A 20,434-nucleotide genomic window follows, 5' to 3' on the forward strand; every position below is an offset into this window, starting at 1 on the left:
ATCAGGGAAATTTGCCTGCAAGATTTCGTGTCCATTTATCTTTGTCGGTAAGCAGAAGGGCACCCGAGAGGTAAGGAGTCACTTCTTCATCCTTACCTTCCTCTCGTCCTTCAGCATCTTCCTGCGTGTTTTGACTAGTCACTCGGTCATGTTTGGCTCGTTTTGTTGTGGAATGTGATGTGAACAGAGTTTTTGTTCTATCTATAGATAAATTTAAGAGATCAAAGTTTTATACGGATGTTTGATATCCAGTCCTACCGAAGAAAATACAAATGAAGATTCAAATTTTCTCTGAAATGTTTGCTTTTAATAAATTATTGCATGTGAAATTTATTTATTTATTTATTTATTACTTATTGCGATTCTACGCGCACACGTGTACATGTTGCAGAGCTATTTTTTCATTTCGTTTAAGGTTTCTGTTGGGTGAAGTGAACATCCCTTGTGCAAATTCCGAAAAATAATCGCAAGACGGAGGTTGGAAAAGGAAATAAAAGTTCCAGATGTTACTTCGCTGACAGAAATACGAACACGAATAAATGGTGTAGCAAAGGTGTCATATTAACAAGTTTATTCGTGGTCTTTACACGAGCATAAATCTTACGGTCCAGGCTGAGCAGCCACAGGTAAGCGCGTGTTTCAGTTTATCTCAGCCTCAAAATACTCAAAAAGAAAAATTATTATGCAAAGAGGATGGTAATGAAACTTGAATTTCTGATGGTGCAGACGATTGTCACAAAATTTGTTCCTGGCAGGGCTCGAACGTGCGACCTTCCGCGTGTTAGGCGGACGTGATAACCATTACACTACAGAAACCTTAGAATTATAGTTTTTTTTTAATCAAAAAATAAATAAATAAATAAATGAATGAATAAGCAACAAAGAGAAACATACAAAGTGATTCACATGTAAATTAAACTCTCCCTAATAAGAAGATCTCGCGGTGGAATTTTTAAGGAAAAGTGGACTCATTCGAAGTGCAAAAAAGCCTTCCCTAAATGATTATCCATTCAGACAAGCCTTTGAGAATATGAATGAAGCAGTACATATCAATTGAACAAGCATGTTTTTAGGCATCCTACTGAAGAGTAGCGCAGTCATGTTATCTTTTTCCTTATGCTTTCAAATTTTACTATTTTTCGGTAATACAATTGGCAGATAATCACCATGGAAGTGAACGAAGATTACCTAGGGTAGGCCCTCGATTAGATTTTTTTTCTTATCCGACTTTGGCTGCCTCGATAAAAACGTGATTTCGGATTTATTTTGGTATATCCTATGTCAGGGGAATGTTCTCTTCCATTGCATTGTTTCTTTTGTAGTCTTGAGTGCATCTGCAAAGTATTCTCATTGACTTTGCGTTAGAAACGATAAGGTTCCCGACCACTTAACTTTGCCTCTTTTCCGAGGTGGGGGGAAGTCTGGATACAGGTAAAACAGCTGCTTTAGCCTGGTCTTTTTTTAATGTCTTGCATCACTTTCTTAGTCTGGGCGATATGAGATGCTGAAGGTATTAATGATGTTTTTGTTGCTGTTTGTCGTGTCAAAGAACGATGGTCATATGGCTATGGATTGTTCCACTTCAGTAATATTTTGTCTTATTTTGGGAGTATCTATAGGGTGTGGTAAATATTTTACTTTAATTTGTTCCAGCAATCCGTATATGGAAATGATCACGTGATTTATCATTTTGCGTAATTTACATAACCCGATTCGCGGGAAAAATAATCGTGAAAGTCGTATGAAAAATCAATACGGACGAATAAACATGTGTTGTGTTCACTACATAGAGGATAAAAGCAATTTCAAAAAAAAAAAAATAGGAAAAGAAAAAGAAGTAGATTACATCAGTTGTGCTGTTGGTCATGCCTAACGTGCATGCGTTAACATTTCATTGATGACCGGAAACTATGATCAAGGGCCCAGGAATACAAAGTAATCACGTCCATCAGTATTGTACCTTACTTCAAAAAATCCTGAAATAGCCTAGGCTTGTGGTGACTATTGCTTGTCTAGTAAACTTGCGGTTCCAAATTCTATCAGCGCCTTTTCTAATTGAGAAAATCTCCCTGACGTTAGCGGAAACTATGATCAAGGGTATAGAAATACAAAGTACTCTCGCCCATCTGTATTGTATAAGGGGGTAAGTTTCTAAAGAAACTGTGGTGTTGCTTCGGTGAGAGAGTATAGCAGGTAATTTTGTGTTAACAACTGATTTGAAAACGCAAATTGGCCACCGTAAAGAGTAAAAAAAGCTGACGTTTCGAGCGTTAGCCTTGCGTCAGAGCGATTGGAGGAATTGTGGGTTGTGTGTGGGTTTTGTATGCAGAAAGTGGAGCTACGCTATTGGAGGGAGTATGGTGACGAGAAAACAAGAATAAATTAGTTGAATGAAAAGCGCTCGTTGATACCGTGGGGATTAAGAGTGCCGATTTGAAAGATAAATTTTTGTTCTAGTGTTTTGCGGCTTTCTGAACCGCCTAGATACAAGGAAAGGCCGCAAACTGCCATATATTGTTTAGAATGATTAGGGAGATTAAAGCGTCTAGCGACTGGTTTGGATGCGTCCTTGTCATTTCTTTCCATCTCGCGGAGGTGTTCTCGGAATCGGTCAACTAGTCGTCATCCTGTTTCACAAATGTATAACTTATTGCGATAAGTGCAAGAGGGGTAGGCACTAAAAAGTCTAAAAAAACGCAGACATCTAGTCATTAAAGCGGCCGAAAAAAAGCGGCGCAGTTGTTGTTTGGCGGGCCGACCTCTACCAAAGAGAAGCTTTGCGGCAACTTTCTGACACCTCCTATTATGCTAAAGTCGACAAAGATCTCTTTTTAATGAACCAAACATTGTCAAAAATACCACAAACCTAACAACCCAGGTCGACCCATCGTTCTGCCTGCAGTTGTCCCACCGAACTTATTTCCAGTTATTTAGACAAAATTATGGCACCTATCGTCAAAACTTTACCATCTCACACGAAGGACAGCCAACAGGCACTTGAAATTTTTCGTGACTTTAATATCTTTGGCCAAAAAAAACTTATTTTCACTATGGATATTACATATCTTTATACTGTTATTCCCAATGACGAAGGTTTACGGGCCCTCAAACATTTTTTTGATCATCGCACTGTTGAGGAACCTAGCTCTGAAACACTACTCCGTTCGGCCGAACAAGTACTGATACTCAATTGGTTTTCATTCGGTGGTAACTACTACAAACTAATGGCGTGGCCATGGGTACTAAAATGGGACCCAGCTACGCCAATCTTTTCGTAGGTTTCATCGAACATCATTTTTTTAGTCAATACCACGACCCAAAACCTGAACTCTACGACCGTTACATTGACGACTGCGTCGGAGTGCCTCCTTTACCAGAGAAGAGCTCACTCAAGTTATAACCGCCGTCAATTCCTCTCACCCGGCTCTTAAATATACTTGCAAAAAGCCGCAAAACACTAAAACAAATTTTATCTTCCAAATCGACACTCTTAATTCCCACGGTATCAACGAGCACTTATCATTGAAATTGTTTTCAAAACTACTGATTCTCTAAGTACTTATTATCCATTGAGCCAATATCCCTCAGAGGTCCTCGGTAGTCCTCTAAGGGAAATTGGCTCAATGAGTATCCCCGCCTGTCACGCGGGGTTCGATTCCCCGCCAGGGAGATAGCCACTACAGATGTTGCTCTTTTTCTAGGTGACTAGAAAAAGTCGTATTTCATCTTTTTAAAGCCTTTTGTAACATTCATAAAAAATGAATTTGGAATCTTTCATTTTTCCTTTTTCTTCCCGAAAAAAATCTTTATTTATTTGATTCCACTTCTGAGCCGCTAAATCGCAGCGCCACGTTCTTGAACGGTATCAGGAGCCCACTCCTGATGGTATAGAGTGAAGCACATAGCCTCCTTTGTTGTACTTGTAAATCAAACACTACACAAGGCTAATTTTACTTCGTGTTTGTTAAAGTAATTTATTTAACAAATAGAGAAGCTTTGACTGTGCTCTGTTCTGTTGTAAAGCACGCAGGAAGCGGCTAGAGCACGAAAGAAGTGTAGGGAGAAGAAATGTAAAATGGTTTCCGTGTTTACATAGCCTGATGTAAACACGCGGGAGGTTGGGAGAACACAAGATAAGCGTAGGAAACCAAGACGCGAAGCGGAGTGGTTTCCAGCTTATCGAGTGTTCCCCCAACCTCCCGCGTGTTTACATCAGGCTATGTAAACACGGAAACCATTTTACATTTCTTCAATCTAACTAAGCTTGAAAATCTTTAAAACTCGGAATGTCTATTTTGTTTTTCCTTTGAGGATTTTCCTATCTGCTCACGTTTTAATAACGTAAATTACGGCGCCTGGTATGTGTACAAACCTTTGTTTGGTTCTGTTGCTACTTGCCGGCTCGCTTGTTCCGAAATCTCACTTTCAATTATCGAAAAAAAGCTAAAAATAAGTCCCGCAAAAGGTCGAACAATACAATTTGGCAGATGACGTGACAGCTTTAGCTCAGCTCTATGCTCTATACTCTCATAGAGCACGCTCTTTCAACTAATGAAAGCGCGCGTTATATCCGAACTTTATTATAATAGAAATTAAAGGAGCCTCCACCGAGCTTAGTTATATCGTAAAGAACAAGCCAGAAGATGTTAACGGCAATAGAAATGCTAGACTCCCTTCTTTTCTGGTGTCCCCGCCTTAGCCAAACAAAGCTAATTGAACACATTATTTCGAAGTCAAACTTACCAGAGAGGCTATATTATACTGATTTTCAAACCGCAGAAAGGGGTAAATTTACGGTTGGTTAGATTGACGGCGTTTTGTCAATTTATGAGCAACTGTACCCGGCCAAACTCTCAAAAGAGAAGTAACCCAGATTGGCAACGCGAAGTTTTTCCGTTTTAGTAAATTATGCATATAAAGGCCTGGGATGTTTTCACCTCGTATGTTCTATTTTCTTAGAATCTTCTAGACGGACAGATCAATTCCGAGATGGGTAGTGGATCATGCACTACCCATCTCGGAATCTTATTATCGCAAGGTCAGACGGTCCGACTTTTCCTGTCAAGGCTTTAGAGGGCTACCTATTTGATTCAAAAATAGACCTCTGACGATTTACCTTTGTTTTAAGTTCTTGCTACCCTTCAGAAAGTACGAAGCCGGGGGATTAGTCACACAAGAGCCAGATAATTTATTAAAGACACTTTCAGAGAACTCACAGACGTTTCTAAGATTAATATCCATAGCCTTGGGGCTGAAGGAGCCACCTCTGCGGTGAATGCACGAGTTTTCGATCGGTTTTTTAAGCGAAACGGTCTTTCGGCTAGCCAAAACGCTAAGGATGGCAATTTAAATTCTCGTTTATTAGTGTCATAATCTTTAGGAATTGAGGTAACGCGCTTTTGTATCGTAAGACCGTGCCCTGCAGATCGGGAGACTTTTATCCATTGGGCCGGGAATTTTCCCCAAATTTTTACCACAACGAGCCCGGTGGGGTTTTTCATTCTATGGATGCTCGTTGGTCCTTTCCCGGGTTCTTTGGAATCTAGAAGCCAAAATATCAGGAAACGAAAAAATGGTGGAATAAACATTAGCTGTTTGATGGCTTTATATATATAACACGAGCCGACATTTTGCTCATTGCTTGCATTTTTCCTCTTCATGGAGTAGGAAACGTACACCGCATCTCGCAAATTATCCGCGCGTATCATATGTTAAATCATCGAATAAGCTGTATGTTTGCGTTAAACATGGATGATTTCTGTGTATGTCCCTCTAAGATGGCACAGCTCATGTGGTTCAGAAGCACTCACTTAAGCGATGATAAAATCACCTTTTAACATAGAAAGTTTCAGTAACTTAATTGCTGTTTACAATCATCACATAACAGGAAGCTTCCTGATTGTAATTTTATGTTAAAAATGAAAATAATGTACTTCCGTCTTGCCAATGGGGAGAACCCTTTCTTTCAACCGTGGCTTACGTTAATACCTTTCGCTCCTCTGCTATCTTAAATTTTCCACATCAGCATTTGACCTGCCGATTTAAAAAAGGATTCCACCTAGATCTGTACAATTTTTGTTTTTCTTTGGCAGGTAATGATCCTATGGGGCAAATACAACAACTTTGCTGTATTTTCACATGGCGTTGATCTTCTTTTCAATTCTAGAGAAGATTAATGAATGAAAGAGGTGAATTGGAAAAAAGCATTTGAAATGAACCTGAGCTGTGCATAAGCGTCATTTCTCAAAAGAAGAATCAAGCAAATGAAAGGCACTATTGGAGAATCCGGGTATCGATCCCGGTACCTCCCGCATGCTAAGCGGGCGCTCTACCACTTGAGCTAATTCCCCAACCCTCAACGTCATTTGGCCTGCAGTTCAGTCATTAGATTTCAAGGAGACCTGACTGGTAGCATTCTTAGAATCTTGCTTTTCTGGGTATATTTAGCCTTTACAAATACGACAAAGGAGGTTAAGATTGTGGTGGAATGTGTAAGATGGATTTTATCATATTAACTGCGGTGTTCTACAAAGATTTCTAGCCCTGAGAAAAACCGTAACAACACATGTGAAAAAATACATTAATTTTTTTCACCTGTGTTTGATATCGCCAATCAGCTGGTGACACATACTCACCTTTCGCAACAATCTGTGATGTTGATGAATGAATGGCAAAGCCTTCACCATTCTCAATCCACCGTTTTTTGTCGAACGGAAATTTTCTCTGATTATGGCTGCTAAAACACGGAAAATTTCGTATCACTTGCATGAAATGAAAGTCCAAATTTCTTAGAAGCGGAAGAAAACCAAATTACGAAAAGAAAAGACAAAAGTTACGTGCTTTATAGCTTTTTTAATGGCATTTCTCATGGCTAAAAACGAAAACTGACAACTGGAAGATTTGCAACAGGTCGATTTTGGCCGTGTACCTGAAAAAACTTATTCTTTTGGTAGGAAAAAGTCAATAACTGAAAATTTTGCCAATTGTTTGTTTTTGTAATGATTCAACGCATTTTTTTTCTCGAGCCTTATCGAGAAAGGCAGTTCAAGAATTTTTCGGGGATGGATCCCATTTTTTTCTTTCATCAATAAAGTCGACTTTTCTTGTAAGTAGAGGGCTATTGTGTTTATATAATAAAGAAAGTAATAGATGGTTTTGTTAGATATGGAATTTCTCTTCCCGTGATCAACTCGATTCCTTGATGTAGTGTTGAAGTCATCCCATACGCCTCAACAGCGGTGAAGGGCATGTGAAAACGGAAGCAGAAACAACCCGACCATTGTCATCAGAGAGACCAAATCTAATAAACCTTGTCCTATTGTTCAGATCCTTCTCGAGATGATAGAGATGATAGAGGGGGACTGTTTAAGCTGTCGTCATTTATGAGTTCTGGATTGCACAAATAAGGCCTCGCTCTTTTGAAAAAAGAAAGCTTGCTGTATAGCAATATATATATTTTCCCTTCTGCTTATAGAGAAGACTTTATTCACTAATTTTGTGAGTTTGCAAACTATTTTTGTCTAAAAATAAAAGAGGCACCGATGGGACTTGAACCCACGACCTCCTGTTCACTAGACAGGCGCTCTTACCAATTGAGCTGCGGCGCCTACACTATTTTAGATTGTTATTGGAGGAAACTATGAGACGACTAAAAAGAAATAGGAAAGAAAACTTACTTGTACTACAGCATTGATCATGGTTTTTGATCATCAATAATGAAGTTAGGACATTTATACCAGCTAGGAATTACCCACAACCCAACCAAAGTAAACGCCAGCTACTTTCTTATTTCTTATAATTTTTTGTTTGGAAATTGTTTTCATCCCCTGTAAATGTCTTTCACGACCTTGAACGACGTCAAAACGGATCAATCGAAAGCAATAAATATTTAAATAATATCCAAATAACAATTGTCTTTTACAACGATAAACAAAGACAGAAACCTCAATAACTCCATCAGAATCTTATATTGACCAGACCAAGAGAATTAGAGACATTGTGAAAAAGCAATGCTAAGGCAGCTGCTTCGCGTGTATCCATAGACTTTTTTCTTGTTACCGCGTTTAAATTTAGTGCATGTGAACTGGACTTCATCAAAAAGACGAAAAGATGGAAATGGTGGATCAGTGATGAGATAAAAAAGATAGTCTATTTCCCGCATGCAAAGCGGACGCTCTACCTTTTGTTAGACAACTTTTCTAACTTTTCCTTGATCCACTTAACTATGAAAATATGCCATACAAGATTCTTTATTGATACTGCTTTGATACTTTCCTGTTTGAAAAATTATCTTTTGACCCTTTGAAGTATACTTTGCTATTATTTAATTCAGAATATAATAATTCAACAAGTATTGTACTATTCTCTTGTTCCAAAATAACTTCATGAAGGCAAAAATGAAAATTTGTACTTGATGCATTATATTTTGCAACATTTTCAAAACATTACTTGAACCTAAGTTTACTGAAAACACATGCATACGAATCAAATATCCACATCCCTCCCAAAGATGACGAGGAACAGTAAACCAATGATTTAAATTGAACCTTGAAAATATTACAAGCTTTGAGTTTACTCCGGCCTCTTTCTTTTGCATGATTCAGTTTGACAAATCAAGCCAGGAGTTGGTCGTTTTTTATTAAATAAAAAACAAAAAAACAAATATGGAAGGTTCACATCAGCAGTTTTTAAGCTTATGATGTTTCAAGGTTTAAACCAAATCATTGCTTCACTAACAGGTCTGTCTGAAAAAACTTGTTTTAAAAATTGCTTGTAGTTACTAAAGTGATACTTACGTTGCCAATGGAGTGTTCAATGCCAAGGATGATATTCGTAAGTTTTTAGACAAGGTTCAGCTCCCAGCATAAGTATACATCATACACACGGGAGGTACTTGACTTCCATCTTCCATCTCTTGTACAACAATACACTCACAGTGGCCTTGAAATCAAGAAAGTCAACAGCTCAACCTTTCATTTCTGTAAAATTAATAAGCTGCTCCAATTTAAATGTTCAAGGGAAGGCTTGGTACTATTCCCTGTAACATGTAAGAGATAAAGGCCAGCAGTTTCAGGTTTCTGAACACATAGGCTTCTGTACTGTTCATCACTCTCCTCTAGAAGCTGATATTTGGCACATGCTTTAACACTACAAGTAGGTAGTAACATAATAGGTTTTACTATTGCAGCTGGAATGTTTGTCTGCGATGCAACCCATAGCATAGCTATTTAATTCTTTTTTAATTCAGTATCTTCATGTTTCGTTAACAAAATATTAAACAGAAGGTTACTTATTATTGGTAAATAGTTTCATTTTTAATGAATTAAACTCTGATTGTGAATATATGATAATCATACATGTGAACTGCAGATAATGAAGTGAATATAAAAACAATCTTCGCAGTGATAAACACAACTTGAGCAGTAGTGAAAATAGGGCGTAAAAAAAAAAAATTCGGGCCTGTATGGGATTTGAACCCATGACCTCTGCGATACTGGTGCAGCACTCTACCAACCGAGCTAACTAACCAACTGGATGCTAAGTTGGTTCCATATAAACCTGTAAAGTGATAAATAAATGACTGTAAATATATAAAAATAACATATGTGAACTGCGGATAAAGACGTGAATATGAAAGCGATCCTTGCAGTAATGAACACTACTTGAGCAGTAGTGAAAACAAGGCGTGAAAAAAAAATCAGACCTGTACAGGATTTGAACCCATGACCTCTGCGATACCGGTGCAACACTCTACTAACTGAGCTTTGGATGGTGACAGACCTCGTTTCTGTTTATTCAAGAACGGAACCTTTTTCTTCGCAATTTCCTTTACATATTATGAAAACTTCTCGAATTTGATGCTGAATAAAAGATTGTAGCAAGCATTTCCAACTTGCTCTTTTTTATTTTAGGCTATTCCGATGACGTACCCTTTCATATTTACATTTCTGTGCGCTTTCACGGCCTCTACAATGTCTTCTTTTCTGCATTTTACTTCAAACAAATTAAAATAATGGTTTCCATCTACTTTTAAGTCTGTGACAACAACGATAGCAATCCATCGTTGCATGAAGAACACCTTCCCGCCATTGCAGCATGCAGTGGTTTTGGTTGGATGTTTCCTCACCCATCGACAGGCACTTTTCATGTGAAAACTTTCACTTAAACTTTCACTCAAAACTTTTCCAAAAAAAAAACCAACAAACAACGGTAAAAACAGTAAAAGCAACTTAAATTTGGGGTAGTTGATACTCTACTTCTGGCCTGATCGACTCCTTCCGTAAATCATACTTTCTGTGTGGAGTCTATTGTTTTCCTACCAACCAATCAAAGAAATTGAATTAATCTATTCTCCTAGAGGTCATTATTTGACGACCATACCGCTGACAAGGAGCCAAAATGACCCTGGGCTCGAGATTGTGTTCCGCCTCAAAAGGTTTGGCTCCTCAGCCAATTTTGGACCGAAAATGGCTATGGATTTTGTCCATTACAGTAAGTGTACTAAAATGATTTTGTAGAGAATCACAAGAACGTCTCAGCGACTTTGTCTGTTTAAGTCCAAATGAAGGAGAAAGAGAAGTACCGAAAATGAGTCATTCAAGTTGATGTTTCAAGGGACTTTCACCAATTTCTAGGTCTAAAAAAAGTACTGACGAGGGTATGAAATTGTGCTTGGGAAAAGGCATATTTTGGTTAAATCAAGCTTAATAGAACTTGGTGGTTCATCCCTGCCACAGATTATAGCGAGTATCCTCGTTGTGGAACGTTATTGAACTAATGATAATAATAATGGTTTATTAAAATACACACAATGGCATAAAAACTATGAATTACAGTGTGCCTACATGATACAAGAAATAAAGTTACATTTGTTTCGAAGCGACTGGGATTACAAACTATTTATAAATTAATTAAAATTCGGATATGGAGAAAATACTATAATAAAAATAACCAGACTCCTATTGATTAGTTGATTTTCGCCATTGCTGGGAAAAAACTAGAACCAAAGCGTTTTGTTCTATACTGAAAACGGCTAGAACTGCTACTGTTCCTAACATGGTGAGAGTGGCATTCGGATGGCACGGGAGGGAGGAGACGGTGCAGCTGGCAGGCCGGATTATTTTTGATATTGTGCCACACTTTGAGACACAGGTGGGCGCGTCTATCCTCTAAACTGGTAATGTTGGCTTGCGCAAGAGCCTGTTGATAGTGGGGGTCAGGATATACGATTCGCAGAGCCCTCTTCTGGATAGCTTCTAGCTGTTCAATGAGGAAGCGAGGAAGGCAGGTAGCCCAGACAACGGAAGAGTATTCTAGGACAGAGCGAACCAAGGCGCTATAGATGGTGACAAGGTCCGCCGGAGGGACCCCAGCGCGCTTCAAGACCCTAAGAATGTGCAGTCGCTTGGACGCTTTGGAGATGATGTCGTTGGTATTATCGTTCCACTTCAAGGTGTCACACAGGGTCAGACCGAGAACTTTGTGAGATGAAACTGCCTCTAGAGGTAAATTATTCTAGAGAGTATTGGGGAAACGAGTTTGTTTTTGAGTGGACAGATGGTCATGATCTTACATTTTTTAGGGTCGAGATTCATGTTGTTCTGCTGGGCCCATTGCGAAATGCAATCGATGTCGTTTTGCAGAGATGACACCTCCCCCACACTGGAGACCTCGGATATTGTTACGTCATCGACGTACTTCCAGTGGCTCGAGCGGAGGGGGGAGTGAGTAGCCAGGTCGTTGATCATTATCAGGGAAAGGATTGGACCCAATTTGATGCCCTGGCGGACACCGGCATGTACGGGCATCCACTCTGAGATGGAGTCCAAGAGCTTAACAGCTTGGCAGCGGCCACTGAGGAAGCTACAAATCCAACTAATCAACCAGCATCTAACACCTAGATTGATTAGCTTGGTCACTAAGATGGTATGGTCAATGTGGTAAAATGCTTTGCTAAAGTCCAGAAAGCACACATGGAGGAACTTGCCAGGGCAGTCAAGGGATGACAGCCAATTGTGCAGCATGTCCAATAGGCACTAAGTTGTAGAAGTATCTTTAAGGCTGCCAAACTGTTGAGGATCAATATGATTTTTAACGTCATCTATCGGCCACTCGACAAAGAAATCTTCAAGAACCTTAGAGAGCACTGGAGTCAAGGCAATAGGTCGCAAGTCCCCGTCACCCGTAACTGGTTTGACCTTTGGGACGGGTGTTAGGTGAGAGTCTTTCCACCGTTCTGGAAACAAGCCAGATGACACTGAGCGATTGAAGATCACAGTTACTGGACCAAGTAGCTTACGACATACAGCTGAGCTGGTAATAGTTGGTGGTTGGTCCGGCGATGGTAAGAAAGCAGGAAGGGCGGCGGTGTCAAGTGGTTGGATGTCAGATGTAACAGATATGAAATAGCTGTTCAGACGAGTTGCAAGGGTTTTACCTGAGATGATGTTGCCATGTTCGTCAGGATAGCATAACTCGGAATCGGTAGAAGATTTGCCAGCAAGCTTGCTCACCAGGCTCCACCAGCTTCTAGGGTCTGAGGTTATGAGACTCATCACCTTGCGGGCGAAGAATTCCTTCTTGCGCTAACAGATTGCTATGCGCACTTTATTCCTGAAGAGTCGCCATCTATCGTTAGACCCAGAATGATATGCGCGCTGCCACTCCAGGATTAATGATTTAATTTCGGCAGACGTCCAGGGTTTGTCAGTCGGATGTAGTTTGACACTCTTCGCCGGGAAGTAGATGTTGATTGCGTTGCAGAGGTCGTCAGAAAACGACGATGTCAGACTGTCCACCGATAAGGAATCAGCTGCGCACGCGTGTGCAAACCAGCTATGTACACTAGCCCATCTCCCAAAGGCGTTGAGTGCCGACACTGGAAAGCGACGCATTTTAAAAGATTTTTATCTGCTGGAAATAGAGCATGAAAAAAATAGTAAAAATGATACGAGGGAAACAATTGAGTCCTGAAATCTTTTTAGATCGTTTCATTTCAGAAAAATATTGTTTTCTCTGGTCCGTGTGAGGTTCGAACTCACGACCTTGGCGTTATCAGCACCACGCTCTACCGACTGAGCTAACGGACCAAATAAAATTAAGTAAATACGTAAGAACGTATGTGAGTGAGTGAGTGGGTTGGTGGGTGAGTAAGTAAGTAAGGGAGTGGGTGGATAAACGAGTGAGTGACTAAGTTAGTAAGTAATTAAGTCGGTGCGACAGTCACCGCCGTATTAACGCTTTTCCGCGGGCCTCCATCCCATAGTTCACGCAGTGCCAACGTAATTTTCTCTGCTATCCCGATAGACTTTGAGCTGGTACTGAAAGTGGTACCAGGATCGACTAGAATTGGTATCAGGTCCTAACAAGCAGTATACAATCGAGAAAAGAGTGGAATTTAAGTGTAAAATGGTCCTTCTTCTGAGCTTTGATCAACAGCCAGACAGCTTTGCTCAATAGTTTAGAATAGTTTATTTAATGTAGAAGACGTGGGAAGTATTTTTACAATCTTCTGAATCAGAGGCTCATTTTAAAAATGCTTGACAAACTAAAAATACAAAACAAGATAAAATGTGAATTATGCATATACAAACATTAAAAAATATGTATAAATACTACGTAAGCCTTAGAGTATGTAAAAATGTAAAAATAGGTAAAATTATATACAGTTTATACATTGGCATCCCGTGAAATTAACATTATTCGGGCGAGCACGAAATTGTGCTAAAGTGGTCGAGGATTTGGTTACAGCTGGTAACTGATTCCACATGTGGGCAATCATGTACAAATTGGAACTGTGCATGACAAGGCCGTTATATGGAGGTTTCTTAACAAGCGGGCGCTCTACCATTTGAGCTAATTCCCCAATCCTATAAAATAGCTCAGTCCGGTCTTTTTTTTGGCTTCAATTAATTAATTGTCACAAACATTTCTTTAATATAAGAAAGCCAATTGTCAGCACTCGGCCTTCAGTCTCTCCAGTATAGGGTGTACCCACCTCCTTTTTATCTACCATGCTCATCATCATTTTCTTTTATCGTAACAGATCAGTTTTACTAACGGTCAAATGGGGCTTTTTGTTATATATGTTTAAATCATTAAGGATGTATTTGATTAACAGTTCCGAAAAATAGCGCCAGAAAAATCGTAGTTGTTTTATTCCTCTGACCAAGCGCTAAATTAATATAGGAGAGCAAAAAAGGCGAATGGACGCTAATATTTATGTTCACAACTTGTTTAAATTAGTGAAATCTGAATCTTGAACCGGATACTTGCATGACTTTAAATAGTAACAAAAGCATAAGTACAAATTTTAGGTGCAACCAGCACAAAAATCTGAAAATCCGGACGTCTTAAATAGAGATAACGTCAGTAATCGGAAAACACCAATAAATGTGACCTGCTCAGTCGGTAGAGCGCGGTGCTGATAACGCCAAGGTCGTGAGTTCGATACTCACACAGACCAGAGAATACTTTTTTGTCTCTATAAAGCCATCTGAAGAAACCACTTATTTGTAACTGACTTTCCATATCATCTATATGTTTGTATTTTACTTTCCTCTCATAATAACTTTTCAAAATATATTGGTTTAATAATCTTCAACAACAGACTCTTCGTACACCTTGGAATTCTTTGTGGGGACGTGCAAACAAGTTTTTCGAGGCCTGATCCTAATTTGGACCAAACATTCCTTTCCCTAAACTTATTTTCATGCCCTCCCTCTACTTTTTTCAGATCTGGCCGATCATTATTTGGTGAAATAAACGCAAAAGATCAGCTTCAGTGACACAGTTTGGTCTTTTCTCTTTCTCTCTGATTCATTTAGAGCAAAAAGGACAATTACAACAGCAACTAAAAATTAATATAGTAAAACTACTCTTAGCTAACGCAATTTACTTGACGTGAATATCTTGGCGCATATGTTTCTCTCGTTTGTACTTCAAAATCTTCGAAAAATATTCTAGTTTTGTTGCCGTGTAGATAATCTGATATTTTATTCTATTTTTTCTATCTATTACTTTATCTATTTATTTCAGTTTGATAGGATTAATAACTTCTCGTAGTTAAGTTTCCTATAGTGTAGTTGTTATCACGTCTGCCTCACACGCGGAAAGTCGCAGGCCCTGTCAGAGACACAAGTGATCTTTTGTCACTATTGCGATCGCTATCACATACTACTCGCTTAACATATTCGCCAATTGCAGTTTTTGCAAACCCAAATAATTATGTGTTTAAACACTCTTGTTTTCATAAGAACATTGGAAGTTGGAATCCTTACCGTTGCGAGTTGGTTAGGAAATGTACGAATCTGTATGTTACAATGATACAACACTTTATTCAAGAGAAGGAAAATAAAAATTGTAAAAGTATCTCTCGAAAGGGGATATTCTAGAGGTTAACCCTATATAAAAGATTCCCCGAATAAAAAGATCAAAACATTATATACAGATAATTAAAAACTGTTTACCATCATCTCAATCAATATTCATGTAAATCTTTAGTCTGTTACGAAATAAAGTCAATGATCCTGCGTGTACAATATCTTTAGGCAAATTATTCCACATATTAACGATCCGTACAAAAAAAGAAAATTTGTAGCAATTTACGATAGCTATTTTTACGTAGAGCTTATAATCGTGATTGGCTCTAGTTCGATTACATTTAGTAAGTTCAAAAAAGTCCGAAAAATGAAGACTATCTATTTCCAGAACTATCTTGTAGCACTGGATCAGAGATAAAAACTCTCTTCGTTTCTCCAAAGTTTGCCAATTCAGTAGGCGGCAGCGGTCTTCATAGCTCATTTCTCCGCGTTTTTGCTTTAATAATAATGTTCGTACAAACACTGCAGATGACCAGAGGTCATGATTTGGAATGAAATTTTTGCTGCACCCACCACTACCCATGAACCCTTTTTTCGTTTCCGAAGCAAAATTTAGGAGTTTTATATAACTTTGTGAACCTCTATGTCGCTATTATTTACCGACATGTACATAAGTGGTGTTAGCGGCTCTTCATAGCCACCTCAAACAAAATTAAAATATAAAATCGTCGCGAAGGAATAAGAATTTGTCTCCTTGTGAGCAGGTCGTACAGGGAAGGAAAGAGGTCGAAGTAAGATAGGCTAGAGGAAGCGACTGAATGCAACGGTGGCTCTTGCAATATCAAAACATTCCCGTTTACCTGAACTTCTCGATCTTCAGAGCTATGATCTATAGTCTCAGAGTATTCATTCCCACAGTTCATTTAATAAAGATCTTTTTTTGTCACTCATGAAAAATGAATTTGAAGCATTTCCAGGACATTCATTGTGCCTTTTTTTTTCAGACACTTCATATTTGTGACTGGCCTGTTGGTCTAGGGGCATGATTCTCGCTTCGGGTGCGAGAGGTCCCGGGTTCGACTCCTGGACAGGCCCCTCTTGACCATGCATGATTGCATACAAGTTATTGTTTCTCTATCGACCAACTTAAATGTGTAGGAAAGACTATTTAGAAAGATGACTCCAGAGGTGTTTTCTTATCCAATTACTTTTTTTTTCAGTTTGTTTTAAATCACATTCAAGCAATTCAACTTTCAATAGCGACGGTGAAAACCTATTTAAATATTTTGAGTTGTTTCTTGGTGTGTACACATACCAATTTTCTTAATTTTTGAAAGACATTAGCCAAAGTTCTGATTTTGTTTTGAGATATTCTCTTAGAATCGTATATTTATACAGGTTTTCTCCGTCGCCATAGGAAATTGAATTTATTGAATGTGCTGTAAAACAATTGTTGGAATAAATTTAATTAGTAGTCTGAGCTCGAAGAGAGCAACACGTTCTTAGACACAATTTCAAAATGGTCTTTATCCTCCTCATCAATTCTTGAGCAAGTTAATTAATAACGATACACGCGAGTTATAAAAGTTGCATAAGCCTCGGTATCCTCTTGGTCATTCTTTCCTTGGACATTTAGGGTCGTTTATTTACACGAGTTCTAACTCAAACGCGGTTTCACGCAACCAGTAGGCCTCATGGATTCTCTAAAAGAGGGTTGATTTAATTGAATAAATGTCCCTCCACTATCAGTTTTCGGCCCTTTTGACACAAAAATAAATGTTCAGATAAAAAGTTCGGCTGAGTAGATGGCCTAAAAAGTGGGTTTGTTAAACGGTGGCTAAACTTTGTTTAAATGACCAGCCGTTGAAGTGTACAAAAGAGATGCTCAGTTAATACTTTATAAGCCAAGCTTTTTCCAAAGAATAAACAAAAGAATACAGGTACCAATTGGAAAATCCGGATTTTAATCCCGGTACCTCCCGCCTGCCAAGCGGGCGCTCTACCATTTGAGCTAGTTCCCCAATCTAATATATAACATGCTCGGCCTCCTACCTTTCAGGAATAGAGGGTATCCGTCCCCCCTGTTTAGAATCAATATTTCAGTATTATCTTAACATATCAGCGTGAACACTTTTAAACTTGCAGATAGATCATTTGTCGTGGCATATAATTATAGATGCTCAATCTTGGTCAAAAAGTTTTTTTTGGAAAATATGTTAGAGAAATGGAATTAGCAAAAAACTTATTTCCATCCCCGCCATCAAAATGCATGCACATAATTTGATTCTTTATGCGGCTTAGCATTAACACGACAGCTTCATGTACCCAATCGGGAAAATTTACCACTCATGAACAAATAGGAAAACAGAAATGCAGACTCCTTTCTTTTCCGACGCCCTCGCCTTAACTAAGCAAAGCTTAATGAACACGTAATTTCTCGGTCAAATTTACATGACAGGTAAAATCAATATAATGATTTTCAAACCGCAGAAAGAGGTAAATTTATGGTTGATTAGAGTGACGGCGTCTTTTCAATTTATGAGCAACAATATCCGGCAAAACTTAAAAGAGAAGCGAAAAAAAAAGTAATAACCTCTAAGATTCCCTTCAACTATCAACGCCTTCTTTCATGAGGTTTCTAATTCTCATTATTTCCTGATTCGTCCTTACTGCTTCTAGGCGATTCGATGGGTCTGTCCGTCCATCCTTGATGCTTTCTTCAGTCATTACTTGCTTTAATTCTTCCACACACGAATTTCGTGGAGCAGGCTTGTTATTAGCTACTAGGCCGTCTAAAATAGAATCAATTCTAAAATTGTGTTGTTGTATTTCTTCCGAAAAACTATTTTGAGTAAGAAAAAACCCCTGGTCGCTTTACATGCCGTCCTTAACGACAGCACAAAAACAGAGAAATGAGTCGCTGGAAAACATTTAACGAAAAATTAGTAAACAAGAACAAAAACCAAATATCAAACAATAGAACACATAAACAAAAAACAAAGAAAATGCAATGCTAAGTCCCCTGTGGACTCGCCAAAATATCCAAGTACAAAAAAGTCTAGTGCTTATCACGGAGGAATTAGCACACAACTTATCACAGTCCTGTGAGAAACGCACGCATCAGGTTGTTTTCATTGTATCGGCTTTGATCCGACGAAGGCGTGACCGTACTAATTAGCCGGTGTTTGGCCCCTTGAAGAAAGGATCGTTACATAAAGATCCCTTAGGAATAACATCCTGAAATAAGTCAGTTAAATACCTCAAACGTCGGTATTAATCCATACATATCCCTCGGCCCCACGGCCCTCGGGATGTATATGGATTAATAGCTCCGTTATCGGTATTTATCTCTTACTTAATACCCATGCAGGAGGAGCCACCTGTGCGATTAATGTTGGATTATTTGATCGGCTTTTCAAGCGAACGGTCTTTCGGCCAGCGAAAACGCTAAGGATGGCAAAGAAAACCTAAATTCTCGTTTATTAGTGTCATAATCTCTTAGAATCGAGATTCCTAAGGGCATTTTTTGTCGTAAGGCCGTGCACGGCAGGTCGGGAGAGTTTTATCCATTGGGCCGGGTATATTTCCCTAATTTTTACCGCAACGAGCGCGGTGGGGATTTTTTCATCCTATCGATGCTCGTTGGTCCTCTCCCAGGTTCTGTTTTTCGTAGTCTTTGGGATCTATAGGCCAAAATATCAGGAAACAAGCGAATGGTGGAATAAGAAAATGGCTGTTCATACATGATACGAGGAGAAATTTTGCTCATTGCTCGCATTTTTCTCTTCTTTACGGAGAAGGAAAAGGAAAGCGCATCTTGCAAATTATATCCATCCGTCTCGCCAATGGGGAGAAGCATTTCTTTCAGTTGTGGCTTATGTTGATACCTTTCCCTCCTCAGCTTTCTTAAATTTTCCACATGAACAGTTGACCTGCCGATTTAAAAAAGGATTCTACCTAGATCTGTACAATTTTTGTTTTTATCTTCGGCAGATAATTTGTCCTATGGGGAAAATACAACAAGTTTATGGCTTTTTCACATAGTCTTGATCCTCTTCTCCAATTCTAGAGAAGGTTAATGAATGAAAGATATGAATTAGAAAAAAAAAACATTTGAAATTAGCCGGAGCGGTATGTAAGTATCATTTATTAAAAGAAAAAGGCCCCTTTGGAGAATCCGGGTATCGATCCCGGTACCTCTTGCATGCTAAGCGGGCGCTCTACCACTTGAGCTAATTCCCCAACCTTGATCACTTCCAGTGGACATTTCTTTAATTTTGGCCCGCAGTTCAGTTACTTGATTTTAAGGAGACCTGACCAGTAGCATTCTTGGAATCTTGCTTTTCTGGGTACATTTAGCCATGGTTGGGATTTGGTTTACAAATACAACAAAGGGGATGGACCCTATTTCTTTCATTCAGCAATAAAGTCAACTTTTCTTGTCAGGAAAGGGCTATCGTGTTTATATAATGAGCAATGTAATACATGGTTGCTTGTAGATATGGAAGTTCTCTTCTCGTGATCAACTCGATGCCTCACTCGTTCTCTGTGCTCACAAGTAAGCTATCGAGTGGAACATTCGAAGAGAACTCCCATGTCTACCCGCATCCATTTACTATATGAACTTGAATGTTTTACCGAGAACTAAAACACTCGTTGAATCAATTGAGCAAGGACGTCACAATCCCCGCCTTTTAAAACTTTACAAAATGAACATGGTTTGTTTGTTGCTTGTAAGGTAAAGAAAGTAACAGCCACGGGAAGTAGTCTAGAGAGGAAGGCTGGGAAGTTGATGTAGTGCGGTACTCATCGCGTCTGCCTCAGCAGAGGTGAGGTGCATGTGAAAACGGAAACAGAAACTACCCGACCCTTGTGAGGTAGTAAATCTAATCAACCTTGTCTTACTGTTCAGATCCTTCTTGAGATGATAGAGAGGGATTCTTTAAGCCTTCGTCATTTTATGAGTTCTGCACCGCACAAATGAGGCCTCGTTCTTCTTCCTTTTGCTTATAAAAATGATTGTGTTCTTTATTGTTTACTAACTCCCGCTGCCTTGGGTGCAGTTTGCAAAATTTCCTGGCTAAAAATGAAAAAGGCAGTTATGGGACTTGAAC

The 20,434-nt window shown here is 39.0% G+C and overlaps 5 non-coding genes across 5 annotated transcripts; 1 reads left to right on the forward strand and 4 right to left on the reverse strand.

The window, feature by feature from the left end:
- Positions 1 to 743: 743 nt before the first annotated feature.
- Positions 744 to 816, reverse strand: Trnav-aac (transfer RNA valine (anticodon AAC)). Its single transcript has one exon. It is a non-coding gene; the product is annotated as a tRNA-Val (tRNA).
- A 5,461-nt stretch (positions 817 to 6,277) lies between these two features.
- On the reverse strand, positions 6,278 to 6,350 carry Trnaa-agc (transfer RNA alanine (anticodon AGC)). Its single transcript has one exon. It is a non-coding gene; the product is annotated as a tRNA-Ala (tRNA).
- Positions 6,351 to 7,533: 1,183 nt separating this feature from the next.
- On the reverse strand, positions 7,534 to 7,607 carry Trnat-agu (transfer RNA threonine (anticodon AGU)). Its single transcript has one exon. It is a non-coding gene; the product is annotated as a tRNA-Thr (tRNA).
- A 5,408-nt stretch (positions 7,608 to 13,015) lies between these two features.
- On the reverse strand, positions 13,016 to 13,088 carry Trnai-gau (transfer RNA isoleucine (anticodon GAU)). Its single transcript has one exon. It is a non-coding gene; the product is annotated as a tRNA-Ile (tRNA).
- Positions 13,089 to 16,343: 3,255 nt separating this feature from the next.
- Trnap-cgg (transfer RNA proline (anticodon CGG)) lies at positions 16,344 to 16,415 on the forward strand. The gene has a single exon. It is a non-coding gene; the product is annotated as a tRNA-Pro (tRNA).
- Positions 16,416 to 20,434: the final 4,019 nt, after the last annotated feature.

The sequence above is a fragment of the Pocillopora damicornis genome, chromosome 13 (genome assembly GCF_964200805.1).
Source record: "Pocillopora damicornis chromosome 13, jaPocDami1.2, whole genome shotgun sequence".
Classification (NCBI taxonomy): Eukaryota; Metazoa; Cnidaria; class Anthozoa; order Scleractinia; family Pocilloporidae; genus Pocillopora; species Pocillopora damicornis.